The sequence below is a fragment of the Apis laboriosa genome, unplaced genomic scaffold, assembly GCF_014066325.1.
Source record: "Apis laboriosa isolate Shangri-la unplaced genomic scaffold, ASM1406632v1 scaffold69_cov144, whole genome shotgun sequence".
NCBI lineage: Eukaryota > Metazoa > Arthropoda > Insecta > Hymenoptera > Apidae > Apis > Apis laboriosa.
The window spans coordinates 1,713,056-1,728,849 of NW_025224165.1; positions in this window are offsets into that span (position 1 = coordinate 1,713,056).

The following is a 15,794-nucleotide window of genomic DNA, read 5'->3' on the forward strand; positions in this document are numbered from 1 at the left end:
TAATTTTCTTGCCATCTTGTCTTAAACAAATATCACATTCATATTATTTTCGTAATATTCTAGCTCTTTGCATTTAAGGCCTTTTGCTTGGTCGAATCAATAATTCGAGACGATTTTTTGCATATACGGTGAATTTTTTACAACTAACATAAATGATTTCATATACAAATTATAAAATTTATATTTTAATATTTTATCAATTTGCGTAATTCTTATACACAAAGAGCTTAAGAATTTATTCACGTAACAATATTCTAAAGAAATCAAACATAAATAAATATTGTCGCTATTCGAATTATCATATCAAACCAAATGCCTGAAAATCATTTCTCGAGTGTAAAAAGCTAGCATATCCATATATTTATAACATACAAAAACTCATTTCATTTCATTTGAATTTATTGAATTTCACTTGAACATATTTATTTTTAAATTATATAATTAGAAAAAAATGTGCATAAAAAATAAGTTTCATATTTACAAAAATTTATGATACAATAAGAAAAATGTCTTATTAAAGTAATGAAAGATTCTGACGTGCTATAAATATTCATGATAATTAAGATAATAATATATTATAAAATAATTTTATTAATTTTTTTCTTTTTTTATTCATTTTTTTCTGAAATAAATGATTAATAATAAATTAAATAATAATAACTATAATTATTCAATTATGATTGAATTTAATCTTTAATTTTTCCATGTCTTCATATTTAATACATATACATCGCAATGAATGATATTTTTTGCTGTTAAAAAAATTGTTGAGTATAATTTTCTATATGAATTAATCCATCGTTCAGTTTATACAACATATTGATCTATATATTACTATATCTATATATTATTACTATATTAATTATATACTATATAATTATATACTTATTAATTATATACTATATAATTAAGAATTAATATAAAAACGATAAAAAATTGAAGATTAATTGTACTTATATAAATTAAATAGAATAGGTAAGCTTATACATTTAATATTCAATAATATTGTCTATTCTTAAATATTAATATAGCAACAATTATATCATCTGTATTCCATGAAATCTTTTAAGCTTAATTAAGTTCTCAGTTTTGAACTGATTTAATAATATCTACCAAGAACAAAATAAACACAAATTGAAATAAAAAAAATAACGGTCATCGTGATTCACAGTACACAGTGTTTAAGGTGGTTTATTACGATTGCTTATCGTGTTACAATTTTTAAGAAAACCGTTTCAGACCTTGAAATCATTCCTGGAAATTCTTACCTTGTACAGATTTAAATAAGCTATGAAAAATAGTACTCCAATTAATGTTCATCTGATCGAAGCGAATTCCAATTTAGAACCAGAGTCAATTAATGAAGCTTAATTAATCGAGAAAACAAATAATGTTTTAATTAATTCAATAAGTCAATAAACCTAATCGATTTTTTAAATATTCCATAATAATTATTAAAAAAAAACATCGTATTTAACTTCAATTATGTTAGAACTAAATAATACTGAACTAAATAATATCGCATTATGAACAGATATAGATATATATAAGTGTACATGAAAATTAATGAAGTTAATGGCGTAGTACAGGATATAAGAGTAGATTAGAACTTAGGTGAAATCAATAATTACATATAATTATGAACATTATTTATTACATATAATTTTGTTATTTTTAAATTTGTTGTTTTCAGATAAATATTTCGTTTATATTATGTATGTACAAAATTTTTCAATTTTCTTTGAATTGCATTCATAATATTTAACTAACTTGCAATTCTTTTTTCGTTTTTAATTAGCAATAATTAGCATTCTAATTAACAATAAAAAATACTTTTAATTATAATATTGACATATTATTAGATATTGATTCTAATAATTTTTTAATTCATTTTGTTCACATTATTACTATATCTTGTTCACATTATCAGTTAAAAAAATAGATTCAATAATTATTATCAATTTTTATATTAAAATTTATTGAAAATTGTGAAAAAAAAAGATTATTTTCAATAATGAAATAATTTAATTAAATATGTTAACATTAATTAAGCATCGTGTTTCAGTTAAAATTAATGTATATTTCATTGATGAAACTTGATCATAATTGGTATCATAATTAGTTAGCATATTAACATTCTTCGCGGATATATACATACTTACTAATATTGCACTATTTATTCATCGAATTAATCATCATCGCAATAATCATGACAAGAGCTAAATCAATTAATATAATGTATTAATAGGGCTATACTAAATGAAAATACATATATTTAATGAGAAAAGCTAATTAAATATCAGTAACATTGTAGAATGCATGATAAGGAATAATGAATTCATTTAATGCTTTGAAAAGATGATAAATTGTAATCACAATTGAATCAATAAATATATTTATAGAATAAACATGAATAGTATTCAAAATCTATGCATCTTCATACAATTATTCTCCCATTCTTTCTATTTGCATTAAATGGATTTAATAAAATAATTTTAAATCATCTAATATTTTTATTCTAATTTTGATATATTAAAATGTTATTGACATTTCCTGAATGTACAAATTTTTAGAAAAATGAAAATTAAAATATCTAAAATATTTATGAAAAATAAAATATCTAAAGTATAAATATAGATAAATATATATAAATAATATATATTATTGTAAATAGATATTATATATTGTATTATATATTGTATATAGATATTAACAATATTAATAATATTGTTATGTTGTATATAGATATTAATAAAATTGTAATATTATTATTATAATAATATAATATATTAATAATATAAATATTATTTTTTATTTATTTATTTATAATAATATAAATAAATTAATAATATAATAATATAATATAATATATTTGTGAATTATTGTGTTAAATTAATATATTTGTGAATATTGTATAGAAATTTTCTTTATCATCAAAGTTATCGTAAAAAAAATTATTACAAAAAAATTCGATCTCAGAGATAATTACTTTCATGAAAAAAGATGTAGTTTGTATCGCTTATTTATTAATTAGGAATATTGCAATTAGCACTTGCTCCATTTATATTTACAGAGTGATATTTTCTAAATATATATAACATTTTAGTGAAATATAATATGCATATTTAGCATACACTGCAAAATATAATAGTGAGTTTTTAATGCTTGATTTTAATTTTAAAAAGAGATGAGTCATGCATTCTATTTCAATATCATTGCATTTCACTATGTTGATGGTGTTTTTCATGAAAGTGAAACTAATATATTTTTATGCATATTATTTTTTTCAATTCGTGAATTATCCTAATTCTTTTTTTTCACGAAATCATGAAATTGCAATTTTAAATTAACAAGAAACTTTGATGCGAAATTGATTAAAATATATATATTATATATAATAATTAAAGCTAATTTTAAATGATAAAATAAGGATGCAAAAAATCGTGTAAATCAAAATTCATGAAAATATTAATGACAAAATTTTTTTTATTTTAAAATATCATATATTAGTAGAATATAGTATAATATAGAATCTTTTAACTGGAGTTATAAAAATTAAATAAATATTTTTATTATTTTGTTATGCAAAGTAACGAAGATATTTATATATCTGTCATCGTATTCTTATTTTTCATTTTATGGATATTTCTAAACATAAGCGAGAATTTTCATTAATTTTTTCTCAATCAAGTTTAAAAAATATATTAAAAAATATAATTATATTATATTCAAAATTATTTTTTTGTATTTTTTGCCTCTAAATTATTTTTTGTATATTTACTTTAATAGATAAATATTGATATTATATTTATTATTATTTATAAATATAATCAATAAGCTATAATCAATGATTTTAATTTCCTTATTTAAATAATTATTTACTTAATAATAGATTAATGTTTTCCTCAGTTTTATCCTGAAAAAATGAAACAAATTATGAGACATCGTGGATCATGATTTTTTAAGTTTTTAAAATACTTGAATTACTTAAAATACACTTGAATTACTTTGCTTTCTTTAAGCATAATCAACTAACAGTAATGTCCATCAGACGATAATCGGTTGGCGTATCATCAGTTAGTAGCTAAATCAGAAAAGTTTTTATGTCAAGAAGAAAACGAAGAATCTTTCTTCGCTAGAACTGTTGGCAACTAGGATTAGTTTTAAAGTAAGAGTAAGCTTTGGATTCTTTGTCTTCTTTCCTTCTTTGTTTAGCAAGATGTTCATCGGCAGATATATCCAGAATGTCTTGATAAACTTTTTACTGTCACCAACTTTTCTTTTCGTTTTCACGATATCATTCAATAAGATACGGAAACGTAGAATTTTTTTAAATTCAAAGTTTGTAAAATAATCTAACTTGAATTAACATGAGATACAAGATTAAGTTAAATATGTAAACTAAAATACAATACATTTTTATTTAAGTTTCCAATATATAATATATTTGTTATTATTACTTGCTTAGAGAAATATTTATTTGTAATTTGTTGATTAATAATATGCGATATGTATAATTACACATAGATAAGTATTTATTCAACATAACATGAAACTGTAACTTCACAAAAAAAAAAATGGTTATATTTATAAACTTGCAAATTTAAGTTTTATTGAAATATATATTGCAAAATGAAATTCATGAACATTTCATGAAATTATATGAACATTCTTATATAAAAAAATTGAATCATTAATAAAAATAAAATATAAACTATATAAAAAATAAAAAAAATAATTTTTAGTTTTTAAATTGCTTAATATATATTAAAGTAATTAATTAGCAATTAATTATTAAAAATCAACAAATATAAAAACTAATAATTAATTTTATAAATATTAGTTATTTTAATATAAATTTAATATTTGAAAAAAATATTATGATTTATATTATGATTTATATTATGATATGATTTAATTTAATTTATAATATTATTTTATTATATCAAATTAAATAAATTGTACATATTTTTACAAAATACAATAAATATTCTATCGAAAAAAAACAAGTTTGAGTGCATTTTCTTTATGATCAACAAGAATATAGATTATTAAAGTTATATGTACGTTTATGTATTTTTGAATACACTAACTATACATGTATACATGTATAAATATTATATAACATTTGAAATTAGTTAAAATATAAATATAATATTAATGATAACAGTTATAAATTAATGATGATTTTATATATTACCATAATTGAAAGAGTATATTTGTATCATGTATTCTTAGAGGAAAAAACGTTGAAATTGTCCTTTGTAGATTATGCTTACAATATATATGGATTATTATCATATTCTTACTATAAATTATTCTCTGTCTGTTGTCAACAATATGAAACGTGTTCTACATACAATTCTTATAGATAATATTTGCTTTTGCTCGCAAACAAAAAAGTGAAAATGTTACACGATAACCATTTTAATCGTTTTACCGCAATACCTAAATTTATTAGCAACTGAAATGTTCGCGGTAGCGTGTTTCGAAACATTTTCTGTATTTAATAAGTGCGAAGATCTCATTCCAGTCAATTCTGTCAGTGAACTGAACTCGGATTAACGAATTCTCGAATAATCTGTTTTCAATGATTCTCATACTATATTTGAGAGTTTCTTTTAGATGTTATATAAATTAGTTCAAGCTGATTTAACAACTGTAATTTAAAGCCAAATCTAAGCATAAATTCATATACAATCATGTACTAGTAATATAAATAATAAATATTTGGATAATTTATTTAAGTAAATATTTTGGATAATTTTATTTTCGAATAGTTTATATGAAAACAATATCAAATTAAATGAAGACAAAAAAAAATTTGAAAAGTTTATTTTTGTTAATTTTCTATTTCTTATTTTTCTATTATTTAACAGAAACAAAAAGTAAATAAAAAATATTTTAATATATTAAAATTAAAAAAATATAAATTTTGACAGATTTTAAGATTTTAACAATCAATTTTAAAATTATTTATTAATAAAAATTAAAAAATATGATTTATCAGGATCTTTTTTTATAGTATATATGATAAGTTAAATCATATTTAATTGTAATTTAATGTCTCTCAAAACTTCAGTAATTATACGAAATTTTTTTTGCATTTTTTACTTTTGATTTTTTAGATAGATGGCATTTAATACGTTAAAAAAATATAAAAAGAATGAAGAAATAAAATTTTTTTCTTTTAGCTTCGTTAAAAGGCATGACACGTTGATTTATTTCATTATTCAGTATTTATTTTCTCTATATTTATTAATTTTTATATTTATAAATAAAGAAATATATTTTGGCATTTGTAGAATTAAATTCATTTTATAGAATTAAATTTAAACAAGGAAATTCTTGGAAATTCACCATTTACTATCTACATTTGTGGTTAAATGCAAATATTTGCATATGCAATTTTAAAGGTATATATCTGATATGGATCATCGACGTAGACCTTGATTATTATTTTGAAATATAATGCCAAATGCCATTTGCTTCAGGTTACACTATTGCTTGCTTCAACGTTCACGAGTTATGATTTCATACAGCTTAACACCATAAAATTCTATATGCGTTGCGACATAGATTGAATAAAAAAACGAGAACAGCAATAGAAAGGTGAATATTGTATATTGTTGTGTAGAGAATAAAAAATTATTCGTGTTCGACTCATATTTCTTTTTACGGAATATTCCAAAATAATATAATTGGACTATTTCTCTGCGAAATATTTTATATTTATAAATAAATTTTAATTAAAATGTATAAAATTACTATTTGTTTCAACTTTCATAATTAATAATATGATAACTATTATTCATTAAAATTATTAGTTTATTTATAATTTTTATTAATTTACTTATTATTTTTTTATTTATTATTATTTTATTATTCTTTTTTTCATTATTAACATTTATTTATTTAATAATTCAATATTTTACAAATATATAAATTCTTTCTTCTTTTTTTAATAATTCAAAATTATATTTAAGTTTTCTATAAATTAAATTAAATAATAGATAATTTCTATAATAGATTGAAATAAAAACAATACAAGATAGAAGCAAAATTTTTCTTAAAATATTAATATGATTTTTAATAGCGAACAAAGTTATCTTCCGTAATATTTAAACTATTAAAATCTAAATCTGATAAATTTTTAAAAAAATTTTTTAAGATGCAACAAATTATTTAAAAATTATAATATTCATTGATTTTATAAATTTGTTCAATAATATATATTAATTGAATTTTTCATTTTATTTCTTATATAATTTAATTTTATTTGTAGTTCAGTGCAGTGTTTGTNTTCTATTTCATTTTTGGTCAGAGATATTTTTTTTTTTACTTTGAAAAATTCTTCGATACGAAAAATCACAGGGATCGAAAAAAAGGATTGTATTGGTAGAAAGTGGGTCCGGAACAAACCATTTGCATTGAAGTATTGGGAAGGAGAAAGGTTGGCTTTATGCAATGTCGTTATATTATTCCTGGAACCCTTTGACATCGAGCTCCAAGTGTTTCGTGTGGTGTGAGTTTTTCATAGTTTTGTGCATACACATGCGCGTCATCAGATTCTATATGTGAAAATGTTCACAGCAAGCACTTTAATCGGCCCATTTCACTAAGAATACTTTCGAAAATCGTACGAGTGCTATACTTCAAACTTGAACGAACTACACATAGTATTGCACTTGCTTATCCTCTTGCTGCGTTTGTATGTGAATCTTTGTCATGCTGTTATTTATATAATGTCTATGAATAAAGTGATCAAAATAAAAATAAATTTGAAACTATTTTCCATATTATAATTTTCATTTTGTATTAACAATGGAACTATAATATGTTTTATCAAATAAAATATGATTTTATGAATTTTGTTTTCACTAAGCATTTTTTTATATTTTTTATAATAATGATAAATATATGTACATTTTTAATGTAGTGTGAAATGTCAACATGAAATATTTTATTCTATGTAATAAGAGTTTTTTTCTTTTTTTTTTAATTTGAATAATAATTGATAATTGAATAATTTATTTCTTTATTATTTTATTTATATGTTCATTATTAACAATTGAATGCACAGTTCATAGATTACATTTCTATCACTAAAACATTCTAAATTATCAATTAAAATTATTTAAATTTATAATATATATTTTTAAATAATATAAACATTATATATATTAAATTCATTATATATACATATATATATATATATATATATATATATATATATTATTTATACATTATACATATTTATATTGTCTAAGTTTATAATACTCCATTTATAATTAGATTGTAGATATTTTATATAGGAAAATTAAAAATTTTTTTATTACAGCGTAAAATATTTTTTTTATTTAAAAAATATATTTTTTTTTATAAAATATAAGAAACTATTAAATTCTTATTCTAACTATTTTTTATATTTACTATAATTATAAAAAACGAATTTTTTTTTCATTTTGAAAAACTGAATTGTGATCAAAAAAAGAATTAAACAAAAATTAAATACATATATTTCATTCTCTTTCAAAAAAAGAAAGTAAATTGCTGATTGATGAATTTATTTATATTTTTTTTTTTTGTAATGCTTTTCCATTCTCTTTTCTAGCATTTTACAATTATAATTATTTTTATTAGAGTAATTATTATCGATATATGTATATATACATATATGTATATATTACATCTCTTGGCGTACGTATATGAACAACGTTTTTTTCGTGTGTATGATGAATTGTTTTGTCAATCGGCAGTTCTTATTATTATATATATCTTAGTGATTATATCGCAGAGATTATAAATATCGTAGAAAATTGTTTATTCAACTAGGAATCGATCTTCTATTACAGCTGAACATTTTACATGCAATTTCTTTTTGTGAGCATATATAGTATTCAATCATAGTACATCTTAGCAAAACAGTTTTAAATACGGCAGATCCTTAAGTAGTATGTCATAATTGATTGCATTATACTTTTTTGTGCTTGCCTCCAGCAAAGAAAATAAACATTATCGAATGAATAATAAACATTTGTCGAATGAATAATAAATTAATAATACGTTTTGTACATTCTTTTTATGCCATTTAACTTTTTATATATTATAAATCATGTATAAATACCACTTACACTATAATTTTTTAATTGTTTTAAATCTATTTTTTTTATGACTTTTGTTAGCATATATAGTTTTTATTTCTATAGATTTTATTATTGTACATATGCTATGCTGGGCAAAGCTTTTTGTGATTTTCTACTTATATTATATTTCATAATATATATATTTATATAATATTATATATAATTATAAATATAATTATAATTATATATAAAATATAAACATATATGAGAAACATTATATATAAAAAAAACATTATATAATATATAATAACATTACATATATTCTATATATATTCTATAACATTGTATATAAAAAAAGAAATAGATATATAAATACATATATAATGTGTTTCTTATTTTTTTAAACATAATTCAGAAACATAATATACAATATAATACGATTGAAAATAAGAAATTGAAATATTGTATTTTACTCAATATGGTATATACGGGAAGAATAAAAAATAATTTGATCATTTTAAGTTATTAATCTTATTCAATTTTGATAATAAGAAAAAATATTTAAAATAAATAATGATGAAACAATATAAAGGGAAAATTTGATGTTAATAATTCTTTCCAAGTAGATATAGAGAATTATTGTTTAATCGATAACATATAAAACAAAAAAATATGAATTTACTTTCAATAAAAACTATTAGTTTAAAAGATATTTTAATTTGAACTTTAAGGGAAGTATGAAAAAACAAATATTTTATATGTTTTTTATTGTTCATATAATATTTTATATTTTATTTTTTTCATATATGTATATTTTAAAATAAATTCAAAATATTTCTTAAATAAATAATTAAAAATAAATTACCATTTTTTTTATAAAAAAGAATGAATTATATTGATTCATGTATTTTAATTTATATAATTTCATTAAAAAAAAATTAAAGTTGATTTGTATATATGTATATTTTATTTTTAAAAAATGATTAATATTATTAATTTATATTATTAATATTATAAGTCACATTCACATTGTATTTTTATCACAAACATTTTTTAAATAAAAATAAGATACAGATATTCTAAGTAATTAAATTATTTGTTTATTCTTATATATAATATATAATATAAAAATATAATATAAAAATTAGTTTTTTTTCAATTGTATTTTTATTTGTCCATTAAATATATTTAATTTAATTCTTAATAAAAGAATAAATTTAATTTTTTTGAGACTAATAGAATAAAATAATTTAACTTTTGCAACGATTACAGGGTTGTTATAATTTTTCTGGTATTATTAAAATATGCTGGAATATTAAATAGGATTATATTTCATTTTAAAAATTAAATTCATGAAACTAATTAAAAAACTATTTTAATTTAATAATATAATAAAATATTCAATAAATTTTAATAAATATAAAATATTCGATATACATATGTTATATACATGTGTTATATTACAATGAAGATATAATGATATTTAATATTTTCTTATGTTCTTGTGTCTATCATATTTTCTTTATCGTAGTTATACTTTTTCTTTATTGTAGTTATACTAAAATAAATAAAAATTATTATCATACAATTTTCTATATAAATAATTATAATTAAAATTAAAATTAAATTAAAAATAATTAAGATTCAAACCACTTTCTTATTCTTTTAAGACTCATGATTCCCATATATTGGCAAAATATCGTGTTAGAACATTTATTAATATTTATTATAATGAATATAAAAATATTATAGAAAAAAAAAACAATAAAATAATAATTTTAAATCTGGATAAGAATTATTAATTCATATGAATTGTATATTTCATGGAATTGTATATTCATATAAAAACGTATAAACATTCAACATAAATATTTGTTATCAGACATAATTATATTAAAATTAAATTCATCAATTGCATACATATTTACGTATATATGTTCGTATATACGTTACGTATTACATATATAATTCTATTTTTTTTTCTCACTTTTCCTTATAAAAAATTTTTTCAAATTTAACATATATATAACATATATATAATATATATATATTTTTAATTTTTTTTTGTATATAATTTTTTTGCATATCTTATTTCCAACAAGAAATGAGAATGAAATGAGAAAAAAATTAAAACACGGATAAAGTAAATAAATAAAACAATAAATAAAAAAAATTAAAACAAAATTATTTTACATGTATTATATAATATATATATTAAATATTATAATTTTGTATAAAAAATTAAGATAAAGAAAGATATACTGTTATTATTATCTTTGAGTTTTTAAAATACTATTTCATTGATAATTTGAACGATTATATTTCAAACTTGAAAATGGTCAATGCAAAATTGCGATGATTTATGTTGAGGCATGTGTACGCATGGTTGGCAACGTTTTAATCATGAGAACGAATCATGTGCACGTGAGAAAACGTTTCCATTACATACATGAACACTAGCTACTGGTCTTATGATTCAGCACATGCTATCGTAATCGAATGGCAACAAAAATATGTATTTGCGAAAATGTAAATGGCTGTGTCGGTAGTACCATGTCGTATAATCATTAAATGTTACCAGTTAATTAATGAAACCAGGTGGAATTTCCATTCCAGGTTGCTCGCGAAAAATCAATTTAACCTTGATTAAGAAACGAATCAGTCTCTGACATCATTTAAATTACTTGTTACTTTACTATTTTTTATTTTCTCTTGCATTCTACGAAATTTAAATTGTAAAATAAATAAAAAATAATTTGATCGAAAAATTGTAGTTGTTGAAAAAATTTGATAAAGGCATCAGTTATGCATATTAAAAAATTGCATTTAATTTCTTTAAATCTTGAATTAAAATTAAATTTTATTTCATTAAAAAATTAAAAAATAATTAATGCGTTATGGAAAAATTTTAAAAATATAATTTAAAAATTTAAAAAGAGAATTTTATATAACGAAAATATTACATATAGAACAAATAATACATATAGTAACATATAGTAATTAATATAATTTCTGAATTTTTGAATTGAATATGAATTAAATTCTTGTAATTTAATTACAAAATATTTTATGCACGAAATACAATATTATTTTTCATGTTAGTACAATTATCGTTTTTTATTTAATAAATATAGTATAATTAATAAAGCGTGAAATTGTAAAATTATCTTCCAATTAATCTTTAATAATGTTAAATTACGTAAGAAATGAAATTCCATCAAATAAATCATTAACATCAATGTATTATTATACCACAATTCGTAACATATTTGTAAGTATAATCTATATTAATTATTATACATAAACAACATAAACATTATGTTCACGATTATAAAAATTCAGCTTCGTAATTATAACTTGCCTTTATCTTTTATCTGGGTTAGTAAAAATATTATTAACGCGAGATATTATATTATTCTATCGTGTTATTATTACATCATGCTTTTATTTTCATTTATAAATCGAAAGGAAAAGGAAAAATAGAAGAAAGAGAATTGATCGGGAATGCGAGTTTAGTCGCACGTTTATAAATTGCGTACGTGTTAAACATACTGCGTGCTACACGGCCATTAAGCATTATCTTACTGATAATTGCTCGTGAGAAACGAGTTGCCTCTGTAAAGGATCATTCTCTTGATCGCACATAAATTGTAGGTCTTAACTTCAGGTCTAGCATGATCACTAGTCGAGCAACACTTGCGTTTACTTGTATTTTATCTATTTAGAAAAATATTTTAATTCTTATACATTTAAGCAGCACTAAGGAAATTAGATAAATAAATAAATAAACAAAAATAAGTATTTTTATTTTTTCAAGTAATATAATAATGATTTTGTAAATAAATTTCTTTTTAAAATAATAGTTATATAAAGAAATACAATAGAGTCAATTATATATATTTAAACTGTTGATTATTCGAACTAAGTAATTGTTGCTATTATAATTATATAACATAATTTATTATATTATATAACTATTATAATTATATAACTAATTTTCTTAACATTAACATATGTATATTATTATGTATTTTATATTATATTCGTTTTTTTATTCATATAAAGGAATTTATATATAGTATATGTAATAAATAGATTATGGATGTTTATGCAATAAATTTTTATGAAAAAAATTAATTTTAAATAGAGATTTGCTTTATTCAAGTATCAACAATATATACTATATATATATATATATATATATATATATATATATATTGAATATTTTATGTTTCTTTATTTTTATAATATTACACTATATTTTAAATTACAGCAATAATATTCCTGTGATTTTCAATTTCTATAATTATAGAAAAGATAAATACATGCATGTTTCATTATCTGAACTGTTTAATTATTTAAATAATTCAATTTTTCGAATTGATTAAGATAATTGATATTTTATTATAATATTTTAAATCAATTTTAAATGAGACAGGATTTTGCAAATAAATTTATCTTTAAAATAATTAATAGATAGATATAAAATAAATAAATATAAATAAATAAACATAAATATATAAATATAAATAAATAATATTTCAAATATATATTTTAGACATACAAATAAATATTTCAAATATAATATAATATATTTTAATACTAATTCATATAAATATCGTTTTGGATTGAAATATAAAAAAATAATATTTCAAATAATTTTTATATATTGCAATTGATACATTAAAATTACTTAATTATTTTAAGTATTATTTGTAAATAACTAAAAATATTACATGAAAATAATTTATATATATTGTTGATTCATTTCATTTGCTTTAAATATAATATATATATATATATATATATATATATTATCTTTTAATTCGATAATTTAAAATATTAATATTAATCATATAAAATTAATTATTTTGAGACATATATCAAAATGTAATACTTTAACAAACTAATATATCCAATTTTTAACATTTATTAAAAAATATTCTAAACATACATTTTATATATACACTAAAAAATTATATTATAAATAATTATCAAAAAAAAAAATGTAATATCTGGAAGAAAGAATATGAATCATGAAGTTTGATTAAAATAAGAAGCATTATAATATAACTATTATCTATATTTTTTTTATTTATATATATATATAGAATAAATTCTGTGCAATTCTTTTTAAAAAAGAATAAAGTGATTTTGTTTCTTTTGATTAAATGTAAAAAGATCATAATTGCCTATCGTCTCATTATAAAACAGGAATATCTTTTATTTTTTTCCAACTAAGCTGCAGTCGGTTTTCAATGATAAATTCTATGAAACGTGACATGGATGCAAAGTACTTTTCATTAAATTGCTAATCATTTTACCAAAGGAATAGTTTTCGATTACCGCATAAGAAACTTTTTGTTTTTATATGAAACCATTAAGGAATTGTCACAATTTTCATTAAAAAAAATATTAATTGATGCATCTACTATTAAGTTGATAGTATATCAAAATAAAAAAAGATTTCGATTTCCTATCTTATTAAAATTTATCTGTGTTTATTATATATTTGTTTATGATTCATATTTATTTTATTGTATATTCAATAATTTTTTTGGAGCAGATTATTAAAATTTTTATGATATAATAAATATAAAAAAAAATTGTATAAGCATTTTATAATTTTATTATTAATTTATTTCATATTGATAAAAAAATAAAAATATAATTCAAACAAATTCTATTTTTAATTGAATATTTTATTGCATCTCTTTCTAATTGGATTTATTAAAAAATTAAACGATATAAAATATTAAACTTAATAATTCCGAGTTATACGTTTTAACAGCACAAAAAAAAAATTAAACGCGTCAATTAGAAGTCGTTAAAAGAAACTTTGTTATTAATCTTCCCTTAATTTAATGGTGAACCGTTTTGCATGAACTGGTAACATGCAAAATGTAGTGGACTATGCATAGTATCATAATTGCATTGCTCATGAAGGGTTCTTTCAACTTTTTGTAATAGCGCCTCGTACATGCACGAGTGACTATTAGCGGTTAAAAAAAGAACATATTATCGGCATCGCGTTTGAATAGGTTATAGTCTAATTTTAATCGTCTACCAGTTCAGCATTAGCATATTCAATCTGTAAGGAAATTACTTCCGATCTTGTTCTACATTGCGGATACAGTACTTAAGTAGAAGGTTAAGTAGAAGGAAGAAAAAGTCGATTGTACTAATATGCACCAGCTATACTTCGAAACTTTAAAAGCCAATGTACGATAGATCATGAACATAATCGTTAGTTATAAGTTCTAGATTTTGAAGAAAATTATCCACGATTAAGAATCAAAAAGAATTATAATATGTCAAAATTTATAATATTGAAAAAGAAAGTAATTTTATAAAACAAAATTACAATTATAAATAACAATTATAATTCTGTAGGTACGATAGCTTCAAATTTCATTGCTTAGTCGTAACTAAGTCTAAAATCTTTAATTTGATGAAATGATTTTCAGTTTTTAAGATGTTCTAATCTATGAGAAAACTAACTTTTTCTCATATTTATTAATTTCTTAAGATTCATAATAAAAAAAATCTTAAGACTTACGTCTTAAGTTTTAATGAATATTGTCTTCGATTAATGCTTATTTTGATTTTTCAAGAGATTTTATCCGTTCATAATAATAATTTATTCAATGAAATTAGTGGATATATCTACTACAAATCATAGATTAATATTACATATGTATATATATG